Source organism: Zingiber officinale, chromosome 9B (assembly GCF_018446385.1).
Source record: "Zingiber officinale cultivar Zhangliang chromosome 9B, Zo_v1.1, whole genome shotgun sequence".
Lineage (NCBI taxonomy): Eukaryota > Viridiplantae > Streptophyta > Magnoliopsida > Zingiberales > Zingiberaceae > Zingiber > Zingiber officinale.
Window position 1 is genome coordinate 101144709 of NC_056003.1, and position 26761 is coordinate 101171469.

A 26761-nucleotide genomic window follows, 5' to 3' on the forward strand; every position below is an offset into this window, starting at 1 on the left:
CCGAAGCGGAATATATTGTCATGGGAGAGTGTGTATCACAATTATTGTGGATGACTCATACTCTAGAGGACTATAAACTTACCTATAACAATGTTCAAGTTCTTTGTGATAATGTGAGTACAATCAACTTAACCAAAAATCTCGTTCATCATTCAAGAATGAAACATATAGAGGTTAAACATCATTTTATTTGTGATCATGTAACTCGAGGTGATATCATTTTAAATTATGTTGGATCAAAATCAAACTTAGCCGATATTTTCACCAAACATCTTCCCGAAGTTGAATTTAGCTTTCTTAGAAGGGAGTTGGGAATGTGTTGTATTGATTAAATCACATCCTCCATAATCATTTCATCAGTAGAGTTCTTTAAAGTTTGTTCACCTTAACATTGCCTCTGATAAGAACATGGATTGTCCTCTTAATATGTTTTAGATGGGGTGAGAGGTTAGGGACATTTATCTTGGTCATGATGCTTGTTATGATGCATTATTTTGGTCAAGATAAGTGGTTTTCATATGAAACATTCATTTGTCCAATCATAGGGAAAGCACGTGTACAAATCATGTGCACGTTGCCCTACGATTATGATTGGAAATTTTTAAAATCATCATAGGCACCATACTTATTTTCGAAACCTTGATAAGACTCACTCAAATCATTGATCTTTTCAACAATTTTTAATTTTGTGTCAATCTTGTCTAGGGAGTGTTGCTTTTTGTCAATATTTATTTTTCCTTGATAATATGAGACATGAATAGTATTTACACAAATTTTCATGATTTTTAGAGGTATATAAAATTATTTGTGCATTTCCAAATCTTGGATCTGAAAGGATTTAAAAAATGCAGAAATATCAGACTTCCCAATCGATCGGTCGATCGATTGGGAGGTTCACGTTTCACTCCAGAGAGCATCTGAATCGATCAATGGATCAATTCAGATCGTTTGGATCGATCAATGGATCGATTCTGAAGCAATTTCGTTTAACCACAGAAGCGTACTCAAGTTTTTCCAGAAGGCATCTGAATCGATCAATGGATCGATTCAGACCATTCCAATCGATTAATGGATCGATTGGGACGATTTTTTGATTTTTACAGAAGGCTTTTTAATCGATCAACGGATCGATTCAGAGCATTTGAATCGATCAATGGATCGATTGAGACGCCTGTTTGCATTCTCACAGAAGCACCGTGAATCGATTGACCGATCAATTCATCTGTTCTCAATTGATCGGTTGATCGATTGAGAACTTAAAACCCGTTTTAAACCCCTAAATCCGAATCGATCCACTTATTCTCCTCTCTTCTTTTTCTCTCTCTCGACGCTGTCTTGCCCTAGGCGACTTCCCAGGCGACTCTTTCGTCTGCCTCGATCGTTCACTCCGGCGTGCTTCTCCGACGAAGGAGAGCTCTTCCTTTTCTCTTCCATCTTTACTCGACGTACTGGGCAGTCCTTCTTCCTCATCACCGCGTCCTCACAAAACATGCGGACTCAAAACCCTAACCCTAAGTAAATTTTCTTTCCTCTCTTCTTATTTTTTTTTGGGTTTTTGCTCCTATATTTGCCCTAATCTGTATGTGTTTTGTGTGTCTTTGTGCATTGCATTATCCCTCATGCATTGCATTATCTGCATTGCCTTTGCATTTTTGCATATCCTTCCCTGTTGCACTGCCCAACTGTGTGCCCTCTGTTTTTTTCTATCCCATAGAAAGAAACAGAAGGTTCGTGAATCGGGCGAAGGCTCGTCTGTACCTTCCTCACGTCCTCAACCTCCCACTGATCCTAGATTTCCAAATGCTGCAATGCAACAATCCTTTAGAAAAAACACCTTCAAACTCATAACCCCTAGATCAGTTGATTTGCAATACTATAGGACATCTTGTTTTGATACCTATAATCGTTTCAAGCATTATAAACTTGACTCTTTGTTAACCTGTGAGAGGGATGTCAATGTAGCCCTTGTCTCTAAATTTTATAATAATTTGCACACTTCTGATGGTGTAAATTATCGCACTCGTGTTGCGAAACGGAGCTTGGACTTCTCCTATGAGATTCTTCAATCTTATCTCGAATGTCTACCTTCAAACAATGATTTTATCTTTTATCCAAATCTTCCCGATGAGCTGCCTCCACCTTTTGAGCATATTAGCATTGCATCCATGCATCAGTTCCTCTTTGGTCGTCCTCGTCCGGATGGGCCAAATGCTCAAATCACTAAATTCTCTTCGCTTGAGTTGTCGGCTGAAAACAATGCCTTGTTTAAAGTGATCATCAACTGCCTTTTCCCTATTGTCTCTCATGCTTTAGCCGCTCTGCGACCTCCTCACATGTTTGCCCTCTATGCCATTCGTCATTCTCTTGACATCAACATCGCTCTGAATATCTTTCATTGCATCATTCATTTTACCCAGCCCGTGCAGCAGACGATCCATATGCCTTTCGGGCATCTTATCACAGATTGACTGGAGTCCCAGAAGATAGATGTCTCCCGGGGACGGCTGGAGCACATGACGGTCGCTTATTCTCGGATTTCCTCCCGCTCCTTCACGAAGATGGGCTTAGTTGGTGGTCTAGAGGGAGTTCGATGGCGCGATGGACGTGCTTTTGGTGAGGGACCCCGGGCTCGCCGTGGGGGATGCACAGGCATTGGTTCCCGCGGCAGATGATGTTGAGGAGGATATTCCCGAGCCAGCTTCTTCGACGTTCGAGGAGACTGTCGACACTCGACTGGAGGAGCTGACCATGGAGGTAGCCGACCTGCGTTCCATGATGGAGACTACGGTCCATCGACAGACTTCGAAGCAGACGACTATGGATACATTAGTGGATTTAGTGGGCTCTTGGGTGACGGGTACTCCGTCTCAGTCTGCTCCCACCACAACTTCCGTTCCCCAAGCTGAGGATCCTGCTGGTGCTGACACTGAGGCAGTTCCTGCTCCAGCTACTACTTCGGCTCCTCCTCCTGCTGCTGCTGCTGATTCCCCTCCTTCGGGCGATGATTTTATCGAGTTTTATGTCACTTTGTGATTTGTTATTGTACGACTTATGGATGTTTGTTATGGAGTCCTTATGTGAACTCTCTTTTGGTCATCGATTTATGGAGTCTTTTTGTTATGTAAACTCTATTGTACAAATTATCGAGTTTTATATGTATCCTTTATTTTGTTTCTACAATTCACGTGGTTACATTTTGTTAATATTTGTGTGGTTTAGGGGGAGTCCTCCTTTGGTTATTCTGTTTGCTTAGTAAACATTTTGATGGGGAGTTCTATTTTTTTTATATATTTGATAAAGGGGGAGATATATGTTGAAGTTCATGTTAAATAAAATTTAAATTGAAACTCAAGCTTACTGTTTATCCTCATACTTACTGCTTATGTTTTCAGCATTGTTGCGATCATTATTTATCAATTGTACTGTTATGTATATTGGAAGTTAGCCTAAACTTAAATAGATTGTCAAACATCAAAAAGGGGAAGATTGTTGGTGCAATCATACCCTGGAAGTTTCAATATGTTGACAATTATTTAAGTTTAGGTTAATACGTTGGAACTAACATGCAGTGTGAGTTTGCAGGAGGAGTTTCTTGTAGGTCGGAAGACCAGATGCAAGAGAAGTCCAAGAAGGTCGAGGACTGGATTCTTGGTAAAAAGGTTTCTTGCAGGTCAGAAGACCAGATGCAAGAGAAGTCTGAGAAGGTCGGGGACCGGATTCTTAGCAAAAGAAGCTCCTGCAGGTCACAAGATTATATGTGTATTAGGCTCACTATCAGAGATCGATTGGTGAATCGATTCAGACATGGCCGTGAGGCAGAATGCCTTTGAATCGATCGACCGATCGATCGGAAACGATCTGCGCGAAGCACAGAACCCTTCTGAATCGATCAGCCGATCGATTCAAGGTATTGAATCGATCGACCGATCGATCCAAGGTATTGAATCGATCGGCCGATCGATCCGTGAACATTCTATGCGAAGCACAGAATCATCCTGAATCGATCAACCGATCGATTCAAGGTATTAAATCGATCGACCGATCGATCTGTGAACATTCTGCGCGAAACACAGAATCATCCTGAATTGATCAACCGATCGATTTAAGGTATTGAATCGATCGGCCGATCGATTCACAAAGCTGCGATTTCATGAGCAAGCGGCTGAATCGATTCAAACTCTGCCCCAATCGATCCAAGTCAAATAAAAGAATCTGCACCGTTGATCTTGACGCGATGGCTTCCAACGGATACTTGTGAATCGATTGGGATATAATCTCAATCGATTCACGGAGACGGTAGCGTGAGAAACGGTTAGTTTTCTTGATGTTTAAAACGCTGGAAGAAAAAGGAATAAGCACCGATTAACAAAAATTACTGTTCTATTGCTCTGGTGTTAAGAATCCTTGAAGTGCTCAAGATCTCTCAAGCGTTGGAAGTTAAAGCTCTCAATCTCTCCAAGCTTTCAAATCTCACGCCACAAGGAAGAAACTATTTCAAGTTTGTAAATCTCTTCTCTTCTTCATTGTAGTGAGTGTGAGCTATTTCCTTTTGGAGTGGAAGTATTGTAAGTGTTGTAAGGTTTCTCCACCTTCGGTGTGATTCCGAGAAGGAGGGTTTTTGAATAGTGGAAGTGTGGTGAGTGGCGTGGATCCTTGGACTAGTCACCTCCTTGAGGAGGTGGATACCAAGTAAATACCGGAGTTAGCATTGACTTCAAGTTTCCGCTGTGCAAAATCAAAGATCAAGAAAACGAAGTGAGCCATTCACCCCTCTAGCTCAACCGATCCTAACAGCTCTGTCTATTCGGACTAAGCCCCATTCATACGACACTTCCCTTCTCTTTCAGTGAGAATTGATAACTTAGCATTCATGTTATCACTAACTAAGGTCCTCTTTATTTTATACAGTGGAGACTTTTCTCATGATTTTGGCTTCTAAGTCTCTTTAGTTGGAGGAGTCCGAGTTGAAGCGGTAGGAACAACATTTTGGGTTGAATGGGAGAATCAGCCAACCGACCCTTCTGGGGAAGCGTACAGCAGCCGGGAGGACGATACTGGCACAACACCCACTACAGAAAAGGAATTGCTCGCTAACCCTCTTCTGACATCGGGAGATCTCCCTCCATTTGAATCTAAGGCATCACTGAAGCTTAGATGCAAGAGGTGCTGACTCATCCTCACTACACAACCCCCTTCAGGCCGGATGTCTCCAATTGAAGTGCCTTCCCCTTGACTGACATTAGCCAGGTAAGACACTCAAGTTCTGTCTTCTGAGTGGGCACCCTTAGCCCTCCTTTCCGACAGCCCGGGTCAAGGGAAAACAGTCATTATGCTGGGAGAATCCCCTCTCATGCCTGTTGATCAATCACCATCCCTTCTTCCAGCCGCCCTGTCCCTGGGAGCTTCATCCAGTCAGCTGAAGAGTCACTATCAATTTTTGGCTGTCTACGACGCACCTTTTGCTCAAGCAGTAGCTTTTTCATCAGATCCACTATCAGCCTACAGTCGAATACTACTAAAGGGTGAGTTAATAGAGGCCTGGGAGTTGGCCATAACCTGGTCGGAAGTGTTGGTGCAACCTTAGGTCAAGGTTGACCTGGTTGACCCGACTCGAGGTGACTTGACTCGAGTTGTATTTTGATGTTTGACTTGGGAAGATTGTCGGTGCAACCTTAGGTCAAGGTTGACCTAGTTGAGTTGCATATTGATGTTTGACACTCGTGAGAGAGTTCTATTCTTGATGTGAGACAAGAATAGATGGTTAGGAGATTATTGGTGCAACCCTAGGTCAAGGTTGACCTGGTTGACCTGAAAAGTCCAAGTATGAAGACTTGGCACTGGAAAAGTCCAAGCAGGAAGCTTGGCACGCGAAAAGTCCAAGTATGGAGACTTGGCACTGGAGAAGTCCAAGCAGGGAGCTTGGCACGAGGGAAAGTCCTAATTGGGATGTTAGGCAGTTGGAAAGTCCTGGTGAGTGAAGCCAGGCAGTGAGAAAGTCCTAACTGGGATGTTAGGCAGTGTGGAAATCCTGGTGAGTGAAGCCAGGTGAAAGTACGGGTGAGTGAAGCCAGGCAAGGGAAAATCCAGATGGATCAGGGATGATCGGACATCTGGTGTTGAGGAAAGTCCAAGTAGGTCAAAGGGATTGACCGGACACTTGGCGAGGAATTCTAGCAGGTCAAGAGAGTGACCAGATGCTAGGGATGAGATACCAATAGGTCAAGGTTGACCGGATATTGGTGTGGAAGGCGTGGGAATTGGTTTGGACAAAAACCAAGAGATGGATCGATCAGTGGATCGATCCAGGTCATCTGATCGGTCTGGGGACCGATCAGCATGAGTCCTGATCGGTCCCCGGGACCGATCAGGGTACGTACAGAGAGTTGGGAGCTTTTCTGTAGAACAGCTGGATCGGTCTGGAGACCGATCAGCACCATGCTGATCGGTCTCCACGACCGATCAGAGACGCAGCCACCTCTCTGTAGGAGAGGTGGGATCGGTCCGGGGACCGATCAGACTGGGGCCTGATCGGTCTCTCGGACCGATCAGGATAGCTCCAGACCGATCAGGGCGATGCCTGATCGGTCTGGCCCTAGCCGTTGAGAGACAACGGCTAGGCTATTTTTGGCTCCTGTGTTTCTGGCCTTTTGGCTTGCAGGTTCGCAGGTTCGCAGGTTTTATAAGGGTTCGAGTGACTCTACAGATGAACTAACTCTTCTCCGAACCTTCTTCTTCTTTCTGCTGCTGAGCTCTGCTGAGTTCTTGAAGCGTTGAAGCTTCGCGTGAGCTTCTCTTTGGCTGGGTCACTTGCTGTTGTAGGCGCTTGGAGCTGCTGCTTCTTCCAGTCGAAGAGAAGGCAAGCAAGAGTTTTCTTACTGTTGTATTTCTTGCTGTCTTTCCTTGTATTTCTGTACTCTCCTTACTTGCTGTTGCAAGAGTGTGTTGTGGCGAGGTTTCTCCACCCACAAGGAGCTTGTATTAGCCGGTTCTCCGGGGACTCATCCACCGACGGATTGATAGACTTCGTCCACCTTACGGACACGTCGAGGAGTAGGAGTATCATCTCCGAACCTCGTTACATCGCTGTGTTAAGGTTTGATATTCTTCCTTTCGTTTCTAGTTTATTTTTCCGCTGCGCTAACGAATTGTAGGAAGAAACGAGTGATTTGGGGCGGCTATTCACACCCCCCTCTCTAGCCGAGTTCGTAGGATCCTAACAAGTGGTATCAGAGCAAGGCCGCTCTTCGACGAATCAACACCCGGGGGAGCACGGGCTAGAGATGGATCTCTATGGAGAAGATGTCACGATTCAACCTTTCTACGAGTCTCACGACAACTTCACATATTGGAAGGTAAGGATGATGTATTTTCTTAGGACTAATATGTTAAATTGGTTTTGTGTACAAGAAGGGTTTTCCCCTCCGATGGATGAGGAAGGAAAACCTATCAAGAAGAAGGAGTGGACGAAAGAGCAAATCCGACAATCCGAAATCAATGACGAGGTAACAAAAATTATTGAATTTGCTTTACCTAATAATGTTTTGTGCAAGATAGATAGGTACAACAACGCCAAGGAATTGTGGAATAATTTGGCAAAATTCCATGAAAAGGAGCCTAGTGAGCCAAGTAGCTCACATCGTGGAGGTGAGGAATTAGAAGTTGAGGGCTACTCAACATCTAAAGAAGAAGAGGAGGTGAGTTATTCTTCAAGATCGAAGCACGAAGAAGAAGCTTCTACCTCCGGGAGGGATGAAGAAGAGAGCATCCATCCATCCTCAACCCTAGGTAACTCAAACACTTTAAGTTCAAGTAAATTGCATATAATGTGTTTTGAGTGTAGGGAATTTGGACATTACAAGAGTAAATGTCCAAAGAAGATTAAGAAGACTCCACCGGCGCCAAAGATCAAGGAAGTCGAAGTCCCAAAACGTAAGGGCAAGGAGCACGTGGTGTGCTTCCAATGCAAGCAACGGGGACACTATAGGAGTCAATGTCCAAGGGGGAGGCAATCTCACAAGGACAAAAGACCAAGCACGTGTAAAGGGGGAGCGAAGGCAAACCCTAAGGTATCCTCTAAGGTTCATTCTTGCACTTCTAATAAGATACATGCTAGTAGTCTTATTGCAATTGTCAAGAATGATAAGCATGTTAACTTTAGGAACCAATATATGTGCTTAGGTGCTAAACATGTTAGCCTAGATAAGGATAACACTAGGAAAGCCAACCCTAGGATCAACTCATCTAAGGCTAAGGAAAATCTAGGTAGAAATCCCAAAACTACTCGACATATGCCTAGGAGTACCTCAAGGAACAATGACAAATTAAAACTTGAGGTATTAGAAAAGGAGAATCAAGTCTTGAGGTCAAGACTTGATACTTTGGAAAATGCTCTTAAGAATTTGGAGAAGTCATCTCTAGGGTTTAAGGGTCAAAAATCCAAGTCCAAGGACAAGAAAGGTTTGGGTCACAAACCTAAGTCCCAAACGATCAAGCCCACTTATCACAATGTTCCATTTGATTATGGAACAAAACCTAGGGCTAGGAAGACCATTACCAAGGTCACAAGGGAAGTCACCCCTATAGTTGACCTTGATGAGACCCAAATGACCAAGGCTTTAAAGCCTAAGAGGGTCATTAGGAGGGTTGCTAGGGAAGTTATCCCTAGTAAATATTTAGTGAACCCAATGAGCTCTAATAGGTATTGGGTTCCTAGGAGCATCTTCTCTACCCCATAGATGGGTTAGAGAGTGTCAACTCCGATTAGAAGGGTAGTTAACCCAACTTTGAGGAAATTGACACTCAAGGAGCATTTTCAAGGTTTTGAGAACTTTTGAAAATGAAATGGAATTATCATTTACTCCTTTGAAGAGTTAAATGTGCCTAAAAGATTGAAAATTTCATTTTTAATCTCAATTGGCACAATTTGGGAAAATCTAGAGAACTCTCGAGGAAAAATGAAACATGCCAAGTTTTGAGGATAAATTTGATCTTTAAGTGGCATGAACTAATCTAGAGTTCAAGAAGTGTCAAAATTAGGATTTTGGCATTTTAGGGCAATCAAGGGTTAAATTTTAGGTTAGCAAAGTGGTTAAGGATACTTAGATAGGTAATCTAGGTATATTTATTTATGCTAAATCTTGCCATGATTGTTTGCCCTCACATGTCATGACATCATGTTTAGTTTTATTATCATTTGAAATGTCATGATAATGCTTAGGCTAGTTTTTATGTCATGTTTATTTAAGTTTCAAACTTTATGCCATGACATCATGACATTGGCACATGTTTTCATTTATGATACCATTTTATGCCATGTCATCATCTCTTGCATTAATAATCAATTGAATTGATTTAAGGATGAAAAACACATTTTGATATTGAGATCAAATTTGTGTTTAGAAAATGCATGAGACCTTAGTCTAAGATACCTAAACCCATATCTCACATCAAATTGACTTGAATGTGGTTTGATACACCTTAGATGTGTGTGAGATATTAGGATCATGAGTTAGGATCAAGGTGCATAGTCCTTGTACCTAGATGACCCTAATTCAAGAAATTAAGGATCATAGGGAAAGCTTGTGTACAAGTCATGTACATCTAGCCCTAAGATTATGGTCCTAAATTCAAATGGTTTTAAAAGCATTTTAAAATTGATTTGAAAAACCTTGATGAAGCTTTCCTAGTGATAGCATTCATCATTGAACATTGTGATACAAAGTTGAGTTAAACTTGAACTATTTCAAAGTTTTTGAACTTTGTATCAAGATTGAAAAATGGAAACTATTTTCATAGAAAACTATTTTTCCTTGATAGTGTATGATATGAGGAATGTATCCTCAAAATTTCACAATTTTTCGAATTTTTTGGAATTTGTTGTGAGTTTCTGAATTTCGGGAGAAGGAAATTAGAACTCGAGTCTGTCCAAGGCTGGATCGGTCACTGGACCGATCCAGGGAAGGCTGGATCGGTCTGGGGACCGATCCAGAGGGGTTCTGATCGGTCCGGTGACCAATCAGGCGTGCTGAATTTCGACTGTGGTCTGAAATTTCAGCTATGGGAGTTGAGTTTCGGGTTTCTAAAGGTTTGAAACTCTCCAAGACATTGTTGGTGCAATGGTCAAGGGGGAGTTGACCTTTAGGAGGAGTTTTTAACTAATTGTCAAGGGGGAGTTGACTTTGAGAGGGAGTTTTTTTTTTCTTCTTAAAGACTTTTGAGGATTAGTGACATAGGATTGTCACTAAGTTGGTTGTTGAGTTTAGTATCAAGGGGGAAATTAAGAGTTTCAATGAAAGGTATGGGACTTTCATTAGGAGGAAACTCTTGACCTTGATTCTCTCTTTTTGATGTGTGTCAAAAAGAGGAGAGTGTTCATTGGAGAATTATTGGAGAACCCAAGTTAGGTTATCGGGTTAACTTAAGCTAGGGGAAGAATGTCAAGGAATGTTCGAGGAAGAACATTGGAATTCTTTTTGATGTGTGTCAAAAAGGGGGAGAATTATTGGAGAACCCAAGTTAGGTTATCGGGTTAACCTAAGGGGAGAATGTCCAGAGAATGTTCAAGGAAAGAACATTGGACATTGGAAGATGGTTGGAAAACCTAAGTTAGGTTATCGGGTTAACCTAACTTGATTATGAGTTTTGTCAAACATCAAAAAGGGGGAGATTGTTGGTGCAACCTTAGGTCAAGGTTGACCTGGTTGACCCGACTCGAGGTGACTTGACTCGAGTTGTATTTTGATGTTTGACTTGGGAAGATTGTCGGTGCAACCTTAGGTCAAGGTTGACCTAGTTGAGTTGCATATTGATGTTTGACACTCGTGAGAGAGTTCTATTCTTGATGTGAGACAAGAATAGATGGTTAGGAGATTATTGGTGCAACCCTAGGTCAAGGTTGACCTGGTTGACCTGAAAAGTCCAAGTATGAAGACTTGGCACTGGAAAAGTCCAAGCAGGAAGCTTGGCACGCGAAAAGTCCAAGTATGGAGACTTGACACTGGAGAAGTCCAAGCAGGGAGCTTGGCACGAGGGAAAGTCCTAACTGGGATGTTAGGCAGTTGGAAAGTCCTGGTGAGTGAAGCCAGGCAGTGAGAAAGTCCTAACTGGGATGTTAGGCAGTGTGGAAATCCTGGTGAGTGAAGCCAGGTGAAAGTACGGGTGAGTGAAGCCAGGCAAGGGAAAATCCAGATGGATCAGGGATGATCGGACATCTGGTGTTGAGGAAAGTCCAAGTAGGTCAAAGGGATTGACCGGACACTTGGCGAGGAATTCTAGCAGGTCAAGAGAGTGACCAGATGCTAGGGATGAGATACCAATAGGTCAAGGTTGACCGGATATTGGTGTGGAAGGCGTGGGAATTGGTTTGGACAAAAACCAAGAGATGGATCGATCAGTGGATCGATCCAGGTCATCTGATCGGTCTGGGGACCGATCAGCATGAGTCCTGATCGGTCCCCAGGACCGATCAAGGTACGCACAGAGAGTTGGGAGCTTTTCTGTAGAACAGCTGGATCGGTCTGGAGACCGATCAGCACCATGCTGATCGGTCTCCACGACCGATCAGAGACGCAGCCACCTCTCTGTAGGAGAGGTGGGATCGGTCCGAGGACCGATCAGACTGGGGCCTTATCGGTCTCTCGGACCGATCAGGATAGCTCCAGACCGATCAGGGCGATGCCTGATCGGTCTGGCCCTAGTCGTTGAGAGACAACGGCTAGGCTATTTTTGGCTCCTGTGTTTCTGGCCTTTTGGCTTGCAGGTTCGCAGGTTCGCAGGTTTTATAAGGGTTCGAGTGACTCTACAGATGAACTAACTCTTCTCCGAACCTTCTTCTTCTTTCTGCTGCTGAGCTCTGCTGAGTTCTTGAAGCGTTGAAGCTTCGCGTGAGCTTCTCTTTGGCTGGGTCACCTGCTGTTGTAGGCGCTTGGAGCTGCTGCTTCTTCCAGTCGAAGAGAAGGCAAGCAAGAGTTTTTTTACTGTTGTATTTCTTGCTGTCTTTCCTTGTATTTCTGTACTCTCCTTACTTGCTGTTGCAAGAGTGTGTTGTGGCGAGGTTTCTCCACCCACAAGGAGCTTGTATTAGCCGGTTCTCCGGGGACTCATCCACCGACGGATTGATAGGCTTCGTCCACCTTACGGACACGCCGAGGAGTAGGAGTATCATCTCCGAACCTCGTTACATCGCTGTGTTAAGGTTTGATATTCTTCCTTTCGTTTCTAGTTTATATTTCCGCTGCGCTAACGAATTGTAGGAAGAAACAAGTGATTTGGAGCGGCTATTCACACCCCCCCCTCTCTAGCCGAGTACGCTGGGAGAATCCCCTCTCATGCCTGTTGATCAATCACCATCCCTTCTTCCAGCCGCCCTGTCCCTGGGAGCTTCATCCAGTCAGCTGAAGAGTCACTATCAATTTTTGGCTGTCTACGACGCACCTTTTGCTCAAGCAGTTGCTTTTTCATCAGATCCACTATCAGCCTACAGTCGAATACTACTAAAGGGTGAGTTAATAGAGGCCTGGGAGTTGGCCATAACCTGGTCGGAAGATTACATGCTAACAGAGATGGATGATGGGTTTACCATGACCTAACCATATTAAATTTTAACTATCCTACCTTCTCTTATCTAGGGCACTTATGATGATAATTCATCTGTAGTTTTGGAGAGTCGGGATGAGCATAACCCGCAACTTGACAGAATTGCCTAGGAAGAACAAGGCATTGAAGGGGCGGCTATCAGAAGGAGAATCCATCGGCAACTCACACCCAAACCAACCAATTGAGCGAGCTAAAAAGACAACTCTAGGAAACTCAGGAATCAGCTAGGGTTGAGGCAGAGAGAGATCAGAAATTGGTGTAGAGAATTGATTTGGGCTTGAATTGAGTTGAGCTCCCTTCTTCACTTGGATGATCCCCTTTGATTGAGTTGGTTGAACCTAATTCTCCAAGTGTGAGTCCACCTTCTCTTGAATCATGTACCAAATTGAACCAACTTCAATATCCTATAAGACTAAGTTCAAAATGTAAGGGATAATAACATAAATCAAGGATTAATATAATGGGCATCAAAATAATCCTTACTTTGTAAACATGATCACAAGATGTAAATTTGAGTATGCAAGTGTATATAAAACTCCAAATATCAACCTAAAACAATGTATCAAATAGTTACATATCACATTGCTACCCAAGTGACGAGAAAGTCAAGATCCGACCTAACCTATCCGTGGATATTATCTTGTATGATTCAATCCTTCTATCCTTGATATCCAGATTGATCAATAAGGCATAGATCATGTCATCCTCTTATCAATCTTTATATTTCTTGATCTCTAAGTTAGACACATCAGATAAATAAGTTCAATATCTCATATTGACTCATTTGAACATGACCATGTATTCTTGTATCCTACTAATCAAGGGGCCCACAGATATCACTTCTGTCATATGAAAGGGATAGATCCTATCTACATCACTCATATCCCTTCGCATAAGTTATTGCATACCCAGTGATCGACTTTATAGTTCACTCTGTTACAAGTGACGTTTACTGATACCAAAGTATACAACACCTTATGCAGGAAACCGTAGTAACTTCAAGTCTAATAAGTATTCATACCAATAGTCACATAAGAATGTTTATAACATTTGATCCTGTCCGAACGCTGAGTCAACGGACGCTGGGGACGTGGTGCTCTCCTCTATCTTCGACCAGCTGCACAAATCTCCGGCGAACCTGCAAGGAAGTCGGGACGGGAGGAGTTTCCCGGCGATGACCCTCCAACGCTCAAGTCAGGCAAGAGGAAAACGATGAAGTGGCTTCAAGAATCAGAGATCGCATACCTCCGGTGAAGTTTGTGGGCTCTTATATAGAGCTCTAGGGAGGCTTGTGCACACCTGTCGAGGCGTACACGTGCCATTTACCATACCTCAGTATGGGTTTACCAGAGGAGCATGTCTGACACCATACTGCTATAGTCTGAGCACCTCTCTGATGGGACCTCGGAACCTTCCGTCGTAGATTCTGCGTATGGCCTGGTCGTCGAACATGCCTGTTGTCAGAAGATGTTCCTCAATGTCCCCTTGTCCTTGTCTCCTTTTCCCCTGAGCCGAGCGTCCATCCGCTCGGCAAGCATTAGTCCGACCGGGCGTAGGTATCGATCCGACTGGGAAGATTCCACTCCCTTGCGTGCTCGACTGAGACTGTTCCTTCACAGCATTGCTGCTTTACGCCTAGGCCGAGCGGGCTACCCGCTCGGCCAGGCGACCTTGTTCACCATGAGCATCGGAAACCCGACTCCCCGTCGGGCTGTCTTTGATTCAGCTTGGTCCCGTTCGGCCGATCGACCCACCCCGTTTCCGATCGGCCAGAACTCATGCTGACCCTTTTGACTTTTGACCTCCACGTGGCGTTGACTCCCCTCCAGAGGGAGTCCCCCGACCTTACTGCCGGATCAACATTCATATAATATCCATGAAATATTCTCATTGCGGGTCAATTCAGTACATATTCTCTAATATATATTCATATGTCAACCTGATATCTCATATTCATGACTTGTGAGATTAAGTCATCCGTTGATCTACATGCTAGTCTCAATGCATTAATATTATCCTTGCACATTAATGCTTGACTATGAATAGTTAAGAGTAGTGTTCTATATAAATCTACAATATCCGACAATCAATTCAACCAATTGATATATTGTAGATTAGAACTTACTGCGCTGAGACATTATTATACTTATTCATTCGACACTGAATTGAAATAAATATAATAACCAATTTTACCTTTTATTAATTAATAAAATATGATACAAAAAGTGTCCTATCAATCATCTCATAATTGATTCTTTGGGCTTACACTAACAATCTCCTTATGCCACTAGTGTCAATTATTGAAATATCTAATATCCATTGACCTAGTGTAACCATTATACTTTCTCTGTGCCAAAGCATTGGTTAAAGGATCCACAATATTAGCATTGGTCAATATTTTGCATAGTCTCACATATTCTCTATCGATGATCACTCGAATGAGATGGAACTGTCAAAATATCTAATACCCATCATCACCATTTAAATAAAATACATACTCTGACTGCAATCTGGAATCATCCTTGTCAGTTTGGAAGCGAGCATCGATGTAACCTTTTATAGCAAGCTCTTCATCATCTCCAAAGATCAAGAAATAATCTTGAGTTCTTCTCAAGTATTTAAGAATATTCTTGATAGCTGTCCAGTGACCTTCAATTAGATATGATTAGTATCTGCTCATCTTGCTTAACGTATAAGAGACATCTGGACGAGTACAAAGCATGATATACATGATAGACCCTATAGCAGATGCATAAGGAATCTGATCTATGCGGTCCCTTTCTTCCTTAGAAGAGGGGCATTGAGTCTTCGAAAGACTCACACTATGTGACATTGGCAGGAATCTCTACTTGGAATCCTACATGGAAAAACATTTACGCACCTTGTCAATATATGTACTCTGAATTAGACCAAGCAATCGCTTAGATCTATCTCTATAGATCTTGATGCCTAAAATGTAGGCTACTTCACCTAAGTCCTTCATTGAGAAACAATTCACAAGCCAAGTCTTTACTGACTAAAGAGTAGGGATATCATTTCTAATGAGAAGTATCTCATCTACATACAATATGAGAAAGATGACTGTGCTCCCACTAACCTTCTTGTAGACACAAGGTTCATCTTCATTCTTGATGAAACTAAATGCTTTGATTGCATCATCGAATTGAAGATTCCAGCTTCTAGAAGCTTACTTTAATCCATATATGGATCGTTGCAACTTACATACTTTTCCAATATGCTCTTGATCTATAAAACCTTTAGGTTGTGTCATGTACACATCCTTGAGTAGATTTTCATTAAAAAATATATGATTTTGATATGCATCTGACAGATCTCATAATTATAGTATGCTGCAATAACAAGCATGATCCAAATGGACTTTAGCATCGCAACTAGTGAAAATGTTTCATCATAGTCTATATCGTGAATCTGCTTAAATTCTTTAGTCATCAATCCATCTTTATAGGGATGCATATGATCATCCATGTCAGCCTTCACTTTGAAGATCCACTTATACCCAATGGGTTTGATTCTTTCAGGTGGATCAACCAAAGTCCATACTTGGTTAGTGTACATGGATTTCATCTTGGATCTCATGACCTTTAGCTATTTCTCATAATCTGGGGCCTGTATAGCTTCCTGATAAGATGTAGGCTCGTTGAGACCAACTAGCACTACATCACCATTGTCAGACAAGAGAAAAGAATATCTCTCAGGTTGATGACGGGTCCTATCAGATCTGCATAGAGCTTGTGCTACTTGAATAGGTTGTTGCTCCACAACTTCTTATAGTGTAATAAAATCATGATCCACAACAGCTTGTGGTACCTGTTCAATTTCCATCAATGCTTCAGTTCTAGTTTGTGTATCTTCAATTTCTTCAAGATTGACTTTACTCCCACTAGTTTTTCTAAAAATAAACTCCCTTTCTAGAAAGATACCATTTCTGGCAACAAACAGTTTACCTTGAGTAAGATTATAAAAGTAATATCGTTTTGTTTCCTTGGGATATCCTATAAAATAGTACCTATCCGATTTGGGTCCTAGTTTATCTAAGATTTGTCATTGAGCGTAAGCCTCACAACCTCAAATCTTCATGAAAGACATTTTGGGACTCTTCTCAGTCTATATCGTATAAGGTGTCTTTATGACAACCTTAGATGAAACGCGGTTAAGTGTGAAAGTGGCCATCTCTAGAGCATGACCCCAGAAGGAAGTAGGAAGATCTGTTTGATCATCATCGATCGTACCATATCTAATAAAGTACTATTTCTCCTTTCTGATACACCATTCCATTATGGTGTTCCAGGTGGAGTGAGTTGAGATATGATCCCACACTCAACGAGATGGTCATGAAAGTCTTGGCTAAGGTATTCCCCACCTCGATCTGATCGAAGATTTTTAATACTCTTACCAAGTTGGTTTTGTACTTCATTCTTGAATTCTTTGATCTTTTCAAAGGATTCTAACTTGTATCTCATCAGATACACATAGTCGTACCTACTAAAATCATCAGTAAAAGTAATGAAGTAATGATAGCCTCCTTTAGCCACATATATCAGTATGTATGAGTTCTAACAAGTCATTATCTCTTTCATTGTGTCCACTAAATGGAGTCTTTGCCATCTTGCCTTAAAGACAAGATTCACATACCTTATATGATTCAAAATCAAATGGGTCTAAAAGTCCATCCTTATGGAGTTGGGATATGGGACTCTCATTTATGTGACCTAAGCGATAATGCAGAGATATGTTTGGTTTAAATCATTAGACATGAACCGTTTGATATTTATGTTATAGATTGGGTTGTCAAAGTCTAGAATATAGAGTTCATTCACAAGATGTGCACTATAATAGAACATTTCATTGAAATAAATAGAACAATATTTGTCCTATATTACAAATGAAAAATCTTTCTTGTCCAAACAAAAATAGAAATAATGTTCTTAGTTAAGGAAGACACATAACATCACTCTTCAAGTTCTAAAATAAACCCAGTGGGCAAAGATAAAGAATATGTTCCTACAACTACAGCAACAACTCTTCCGCCATTGTCTATTCGTAGGTCCACTTCGCCCTTTGACAATGATCTACTATTTCTCAACCTCTACACATTAGTACAAATGTCACGCCCCAGAGGAGTCCCTGTCCGAGAAAATTTCGGCAGCATCTCCCCTGTACGGCGGACAATAAAAAATTTTCTACAAGCACTAAATACTCAGCCACAGGCGGCTGGAATCATAACAATAATAAAAATCAATCACCACGCAGTTTATATATATATTCAGCCTCTGGCTGACACAACCACGCAGTAATAATACTCTGACTCAAAAACCACCCTACTCAACTACACTCGTAAAGCTCAAAACCGACGAACTCACCTCTTCTGCCATCCAGGCAGGCATGTTGTAGAAATAAAACCAAATCCAAACCCATCAATATAATAAAATCTATATCATGTCCATAAGCAAATAATCCAGAACATAACGAGTTCAAACAGTCTAGAACAGAAAGAAACCAAAGAAAACCAAACATATCCTGGAGGTCTGCAGGACCAGCACTATGTGCAGTGAGTACTAGCGACTGGAACTCCTGACAGCATCAACCCGAAAATATCAACAATGGAGGCGGGTGAGTCCAACACTCAGGTACAATTGATATGCAAAGTAAAGAAATAACACCTAGCACTAATCATGCGGTCTCGATAAAGATAAAGGTAACTACAAACCAAGAAGACGGAGAGAATCAGACTAACCAGGACCGGTAAAAGGACAAACAATCAGAAGGTATAGAAGACCTGTATGCATGTCAATCAAGGTATCCAAGCAATGTGCAGCATATAAGTGCAACAAACACAAACACAAACAGTAAATGCATCATGCATATGATGCCAATGTCATGGTCACCCCTGACGCCAGTCAGCCGACTCACAACAACAGTGGGACCGAGTGGGTAGGGCTGTGACGACCGTGCACTCTGCATCACTACTCCTGATGAGTGACCGAAGTGGACGGGATGCTGTCGGAGTACATACATACTCCTACCCCAAATCATAAATGGGGGAGCGCAATGCTCTCAACTCCCGGTACGCTATGACGGGGAGGAATCTCTAACGTGCTACACGCTGCGTCACACTACCCCTGAGCGGATCAACGGAGCACCGGAAGAGTCAAACTGACGTGCTACCACGCTGTATCTCGCTACCCATGAGCGTCACAACGGAGCACCGAACAGTGATGAAACTGGCAATGTGCTCGACAATAAAGGAGCAATCAATCACTCAGCATGCAATCATGCGAATGGTGCATGTCACTAAACATGGTAATATACTAAACCAATCTCTGGACATATCAGAATGTGCACCAAAGCGAATGAATCATATCAAGGTATCTGATCATATAAGGTATCAAACCTAGGTCCTGACATGGTAAAATATGGTTATATCACTACCCATGAGCATGTGGAATCAGGTACATATCCATACAAGATGTAAGCAAACAATCAATCAACAGGTAGCATGTATTGGGCAGTGATTAATCGAAACAAGTAAGAAACACAATTAATGCATCTTGTTAATTTAATTACTAAGCATATCAAAGACAATAAGTCAAAAGTACCCGCCTCCAATAGAAATGTCCAATTCTGACTCCGAGATACTCGTCTCGCGTCAAGATCCTGTATTACCAATTGCATATATTTTTATTTAGCTACATTCTCATAAATAGCTAAATAACTCTCTAACCCTAAATTAGGGCAAATCCCTGACCAACACATAAACCCAATTCATTCATACATCATGAATCAAAATTACTACACCTTACCTCAATCAACTGTTGTAGATGTCGACAAAAAACCAGCTACTGGAAACAAGGATGAGTTGCTTGTTCAAGAACACCACAAACAACAACCTTTCTGCCACTGCCCAACAACTCAATTGATCCAAGGTAGGATAAAAATTAAAGATTACAAATCCAAACAACAATCTAACCTTACCTCTTCCTCACAGCCGTGTTTGTTACTCCACAGCCCTCAACTAATTGCTCTTCCTCTCCACTGGTCGAAGATGATAAGGATCCGGCGACCACGCTAGGGCACGGTGAGGTTGGCTGGAAAAATCTTGGGCAAACGTGCGAGAGGAATCTCGACACTAGTGGCTAGCTCCTGTAGCGGCCGAAGGCGGAAGGGACTCGGTTGCCGGCGAGGAGGCGTCGGCTGGAAACTAGGGCACCGACAATGTCGGCTGCGGGAGTGTCGAGCAGAGACGCGACCTCGGCATTGCTTGGCTTGCCGTTATGGTGGTCAGAAGTGGGCGTGGAGCGTGTTGCCGACGCTAGGGCACAAGTAAACGAGAAGGTCGGCCGGCGTCGGTGTGTTCCCGATCTCAGCGGCGGTGACAAACAGAGGAAGCGTCTGAGTCGCCGGCGGCAGTGGAATAGGGTGTCGCGAGGGAAGAAGAAAGGAACTCGGCACTAGGGCTTCGACTTTGTATACGTGGAAGAAAGAAACCGCCGGTTAGGACGGTTAGGGCATTGCCGTCGGGCCGAGGGGAAGGCGTCGGGGAGGCTCGGGCGTGTGAGGGTGAGAGAAGCAAAACTTAGCGAAATCATAGGAAAAAGAAAAGAAAAAGGAAAATTTAAAAGAAATAAACAATTTCTTTCCTCGCTTAATTGGGTAGCCTAAACAGGCTTTCCCGGGCCCCGTTTCCATCCCCGTTAACTCGTCCATACGAGCTCCGAAAAATTCCCGAAAAATGTCCAAAAATTTCGGAAAATTCCCTTATTCATATTCACCTATTTTCGGTATTTTACATTCTCCCCCACAAATAAAAATTTGGTCCCCAAATTTCAGTATCTACCATCAGCAAGTACTAATAACAGATAATATAGTATAAATGCTGAACGGTAAATAAATCACATACCTCAAGTGAAAAGATGGGGATATCGAGCTCGGATAGTATCCTCGAGCTCCCAAGTAGCCTCCTCGTCCGAGTGATGCTGCCATCTGACTTTAACCAGTCGGATAGTCTTGTTCCGCAACGGACGCTCTTTCCGGTCGAGTATCCGTACCGGAACCTCCTCATATGTAATGTCTGGCTGAACTGGAACTGGAATGTCTGCCAGCACATGTGTCGGATCAGGCACGTATCTCCTCAGCATCGATACGTGAAATACATCGTGAACGCCTGACAGGGACGGTGGTAGTGCCAATCGGTAAGCTACCGCTCCGATCCTCTCCAAAATCTCGAAAGGACCAATGTACCGCGGAGCTAGCTTACCTCTGAGGCCAAATCTCTTCACCCCTTTCGTGTAGAAATACATGGTCGCCAACAGAGAACTCTAGTGGTCTGCGTCTCCGATCAGCATAACTCTTCTGGCGATCCTGCGCCTCTGACATCCTCCGTCTGATAGTACGGACCAACTCTGCATCCTGTTGAACTCTATGAGGTCCCAACAACTGGGCCTCTCCAACCTCATCCCAGAGGATGGGTGTCCGACAAGGTCTACCGTACAACGCCTCAAACGGTGCCATCTGGATAGCCGAATGAAAGCTATTGTTGTAAACAAACTCTACCAACGACAGATGGTCCTCCCAACTGCCTCCGAAATCCATAACACATGACCTCAGCAGGTCCTCTAAAGTCTGAATGGTCCGCTCTGACTGTCCATCTGTCTGTGGATGGAAAGCTGTACTGAAACGGAGCTGTGTGCCCAAGGCCTGCTGCAGACTCTGCCAGAAACGAGACGTGAACCGTGGATCTCTATCCGAAATGATACTCAATGGAACACCATGTAGTCTGATGATCTCCCGACAATATAGATCTGCCAATCGATCCAGGGGATCAGTCCTCCGAATCGCTAAGAAATGAGCAGATTTGGTTAATCGATCAACGATTACCCAAATCGCGTCATGGCCTCGTCGTGTCCTCGGCAACCCTACCACAAAGTCCATGGTAATGTGATCCCACTTCCACTCAGGAATAGGAATCCGCTGAAGTAACCCTGCAGGTCTCAGCCTTCACCTGCTGACAGACAAGACATCTAGCTACAAAATCCGCGATGTCTTTCTTCATGCCGTTCCACCAGTAGGAACGCCTCAAGTCTCGATACATGCGGGTCCCGCCTGGATGGATCGCAAATCGAGAATGGTGTGCCTCCTGTAATAGCTCCTGTAAAACCGGATGAGACTGAGATACGCATAATCTGCCTCGGAAGAATATAATACCCTCCTCGTCTCGTGTAAACTCGGTCTGCTGCCCGGAAGCTATCTGACTGCTAATAAACTGCAAATGCTGATCACTGGCCTGTGCCTCTCGGATCCTCGTCCTGATCGACGACTGAGCAACCATGGTAACAAGAATACCTTGCTCTGTCGGTCCCTGCTCCTCAAGATCTAACTCCGAGAAACTCTGAATCAAGTCCGTGACTGAAGTCTGGTGGCAAGCCAAAGTCCCTCTGGACTTCCTGCTGAGTGCATCTGCAACCACATTAGCTTTTCCCGGGTGGTAGCTAATGGTACAATCGTAGTCCTTCAGGAACTCCATCCATCTCCTCTGTCGGAGATTAAGCTCCTTCTGAGTGAAAATGTATTTGAGACTCTTATGATCAGTGAGAATCTCAAATGTGATACCGTATAAATGATGTCGCCATAGCTTCAGAGCAAAGATGATGGCAGCTAACTCCAAGTCATGAACTGGGTAGTTCTTCTCATGCTCCTTCAGCTGACGAGAAGCATAAGAGACTACTCTGCCGTGCTGCATCAGAACAGCGCCCAAACCCTGTAGAGACGCGTCGGTGTAAAGTACAAATCCATCATCTCCAGAAGGTAAAACCAAAACTGGAGCCGACACTAATCTCTGCTTCAGCTCCTGGAAGCTGGTCTCGCAATCCTCGGACCATACGAACTTCACGCCTTTCCGGGTAAGACGTGTCAGTGGCATAGCAATACGCGAGAAGCCCTCGACAAAACGTCGGTAATATCCGGCCAATCCTAGAAAACTGCGAATCTCCTGAACTGACTTCGGCTGCTCCCAACCGGTGACAGCCTCGATCTTCTGAGGATCAACTGCAATAGCTCTGCTAGAAACCACGTGTCCCAGAAAACCAACTGAGGATAACCAGAATGCACACTTGCTGAACTTCGCGTACAGCTGATGTCGTCGAAGAATCTCCAAGACTGTGCGAAGATGCTGTGCATGCTCCTCCTCGGAACGAGAGTAGACCAATATGTCATCAATGAAAACGATAACAAACTGATCCAGATACTCCAGAAAGATGCGGTTCATCAAGTCCATAAACACCGCTGGAGCATTGGTAAGCCCAAATGGCATTACCAAAAACTCATAATGACCGTATCTGGTACGAAAAGCTGTCTTCTGGATATCAGAATCTCTGACCCTCAGCTGATGATATCCGGATCGCAGATCAATCTTAGAATACACTGATGTACCTCTGAGCTGATCAAACAAATCCTCAATCCGTGGTAATGGATATTTATTTCTGACGATCAATTGGCTGTAGTCAATACATAACCTCATGGTGCCGTCTTTCTTCTTGACAAATAGACGGAGAACCCCATGGTGAAACACTAGGGGAATGAATCCTCTGTCTAAAGCTCCTGGAGTTGAACCTTCACTTGTTCAACTCTTTTGGTGCCATACGATCGGAGCTTTTGATGTCGGCCGGTTCAACCAATAGCGAGACAACCTTCGGGAGGCAAACCGTAGCTCCGAATACATCTAACTCCTGGACTACAGGAACATCGGAGAGCTGCGACCTACTACTGTCCTCAGTACTGATCAACGATAACAGAAAACCATGACAACCGTGAGACAGCAGCTTCTGCGCTTGAATCGCTGAAATAATCGAGATGCCGTCGTCTCTGATGCCAGTGAAACTCCACGAGGGTTGGTTCGGAGGCCGGAAGGTGACCACCCTCGTCTGGCAATCAACGGTAGCATGATAAACTGACAGCCAATCCATGCCAAGTATGACATCAAACTCGACCATCTCCAATACTAGAAGATCTACCGTAAGTATCATGTTGCCAAAGTCTAACGGGCAACCTCTGATCTCCTGGGTGACTTCTAAAGTATCACCGGACGGTAGCGAGACAGTCAATCGCTGGGGTCTGCAAGTGGGTAATCTACCAATCTCCCGCATAAAGGTACGGGATATAAAAGAGTGCGAACTACCAGTATCAATCAAAATATCAGCGGAGAATGCATAAATGGAAATCATACCGCAGAAAACGGATCCGTCGGCCCGCTGAGCTGTTGGAGTGTATACTGAAAGCCTAAGCTTTGTAAACATTCATTATGAATAAAGAATCACATTTGGTCTAATTATCTACATTTGTTTGTAGTTGTTCATTTAATTTATATTGTAGATAACATAGTATGTGGTGTCACATACAGAAGATGATGTTATCAGTACCTTATAAATTATAAACAGTAGCTCACGACCAGAATGGAAAGGAACAAACCATTAGAAGGTCGTAGTGTAATTAGGTATTAGCTTATCTTGACTATATAATTACACTAGTACACTCAGAGTGTATTGAGTAGGACCATTTGAGGTCGTTTCTTTTATACTGACTTTATAAAGGAACAAAGACCTCGGTTATTATGGAAGTGTGTGCTCTTAATCCTAATATAATAACAAGCACATATATTTGATATTTATTTCTTTAATTTATCAATGGGTGAGATTTAGTTCGATGAATCAATAAGCCCGATAAATTGGGAAATGATATCACTTATAGTGTGTGTTGTTGATTATAGAAAGAAACTGTGTCCTAGAGATACTAGGTTGATAATGTCCCTAAGAGGAGCTCATAAGGATTGTCATGTTAAACCCTGCAGGTGGACTTAGTCCGACATGACGATAAGGTTGAGTGGTACTACTCTTGGACTTAGACATTAATTAAATGAGTTGTCAGTAACTCACTTAATTAGTGGACATTCGATATCTTAAACACAGGGAGACTAACACACTCATAATAAGAAGGAGCCCAAAAATGTAATTTGGGATTGGTGCGGTAGTTCAATGATAGTTCTCTAGTGGAATGAATTATCATTGATAAAATTAAGTTGTGTGTTCGGGGCGAACACGGGATGCTTAATTTTATCGGGAGACCAAAACCAATTCCTCCTCTCGGTCCCTATCGTAGCCTCTTATTTATAGAGTTCTATACCCACCTATACCCACCTTCTATACCCATCAATAAGGGGCCGGCCAAGCTAGCTTGGGAACCAAGCTAGGGCCGGCCTAGGTATGATTTTGGGTGGCCGGCCCTAGCTTGAACCCAAGCTAGTGGGGGCCGGCCAAATTAAATTAAAAAAGAAATTTAATTTTAATTTTTATTATGTGGAAGATATAATTTAAAGAGAATTAAAATTAAAATATCTCTCTTGTAAAAGATCTACAAAAGATTAAAGAAAGAGATTAGATCTCTTTCCTTATTTGTAGATTAGAGAGATGTTTTATTTTCTCTTTAAAATTATTCACATGTTAATAAAATTAAAATTATAGAAATTTCCTTTTATTAACCATGAAGAGATTTTAAAGAGAAATTTTATTTTTTAAAATTTCTTGAAACAAATTAGGAAGTTTTAATTTGTTGATTAAAACTCTCCTAATTTGCTCCTTTTGATTGTGGCCGGCCATTACAAGTTGATTGGGAAATTTTATTTTATTTTTCTCAATTAATTCATGTCAAGGAAAATTAAGGAAATTTTATTGTAATTAAATTTCCTAATTTGCCTAGGCCAAGGAATATAAAAGAAGGGGTGAGGGTGCCTTCATGAGACACAACATCTATTATTCCTCTCCCTCTTTTGTTCCTTGGTGTGGCCGGCCAACCTCTCCCTCTCTTCCTCTTGTGGTGGCCGAACCCTACCCTTCTATTGGAGCTCTTGTGGTGGCCGGATACTACTCGGAGAAGAAGAAGAAGAAGGAGAGAAAGCTAGCATCTCTTGGAGCTTGGTTAGTATTTTGTTTTTCTTCCTTGGTGAAGCTTCCTCTTTGTTGGCCGAACCTAGCTAGGAGGAGAAGAAGGTGATTGGTGGTTTCTTGTCTCGGAAGATCGTTGCCCACACAACGTCCGAGGTTAGAAGAGGAATACGGTAGAAGATCAAGAGGTTTTTCTACAAGGTATAACTAGTAATTTCTATTTCCGCATCATGCTAGTTATTTATGGAAATAATACCAAATACAAGAGGCTTACGTTCTAGAATTTCGAATATGTTTTTCGAAGTTGTGTTCTTTTGTTTCTTTCTTTTCCTTGTGATTTGATTGTTCCTTTTGGTTAATCTAAAGTTATTTTAGGAAATTAAATATTAGCTTTCTATTAAAGGTTTTGTCTAGTCGGTGGTGGTTGCTCCCATATCCAAGAAGGCCATGTGCCTCGTCACGTCAGTACTGGGAACCTTTTATGGAAATTAATATTTAATGGAATTAATAACTTAAGGTGACTTGGGTGGACTGTTTCCGATCCTGCCGAGGAAACCGTAAACGTCCTGAGGAAGACTGTCCTGACTTCTGAGGCCTACGAGAAACCCCAGAAGAACTCTGACCTGATCGTCTGCGACTACTCTGATGCTGTCCTGTCGCCTGTGTCTGCTGGACCTGCCCTGATGTCTGACCCGTATGCTTTCTGCCGAGCTAACTCTATCATCAAAGCTCGATTCAATGCATCAGAATAAGATGTAATCCCTAATCCGGCAAGCTGTACATGCAGATAACCATCCAATCCCTGTATAAACTGCATCATGCGAGTTCTGTCCTCCGCAACTAACTCTGGACAAAACTGAGCCAACCGGAGGAATTCAGTATTATACTCGGTCACTGAGCGATTATTCTGCCTCAGACTCATAAAATCCTGTCGGCGAGCCATCTGATAGGACAGTGGAAAGAAACGGCTCTCAAAAGCCTCTCTGAACCTGGTCCATGTGACGTTGCGCTCACCAATAATAGAACGCTGAGTAACCCACCAGGCATTAGCTTCATCCCGTAAATGGTAAGCAGCCAGCTCTGCTTTCTCCCACTCGGAGCAAGCCATATAGAAGAAAGTCTGCTCCATAGTCTCTATCCATGACAGAGCCATACTGGGATCGAGATCTCGGAAAAGAGTGAAACGAGTCTTCATCGACTCGGCCAGTGCTCGTGCT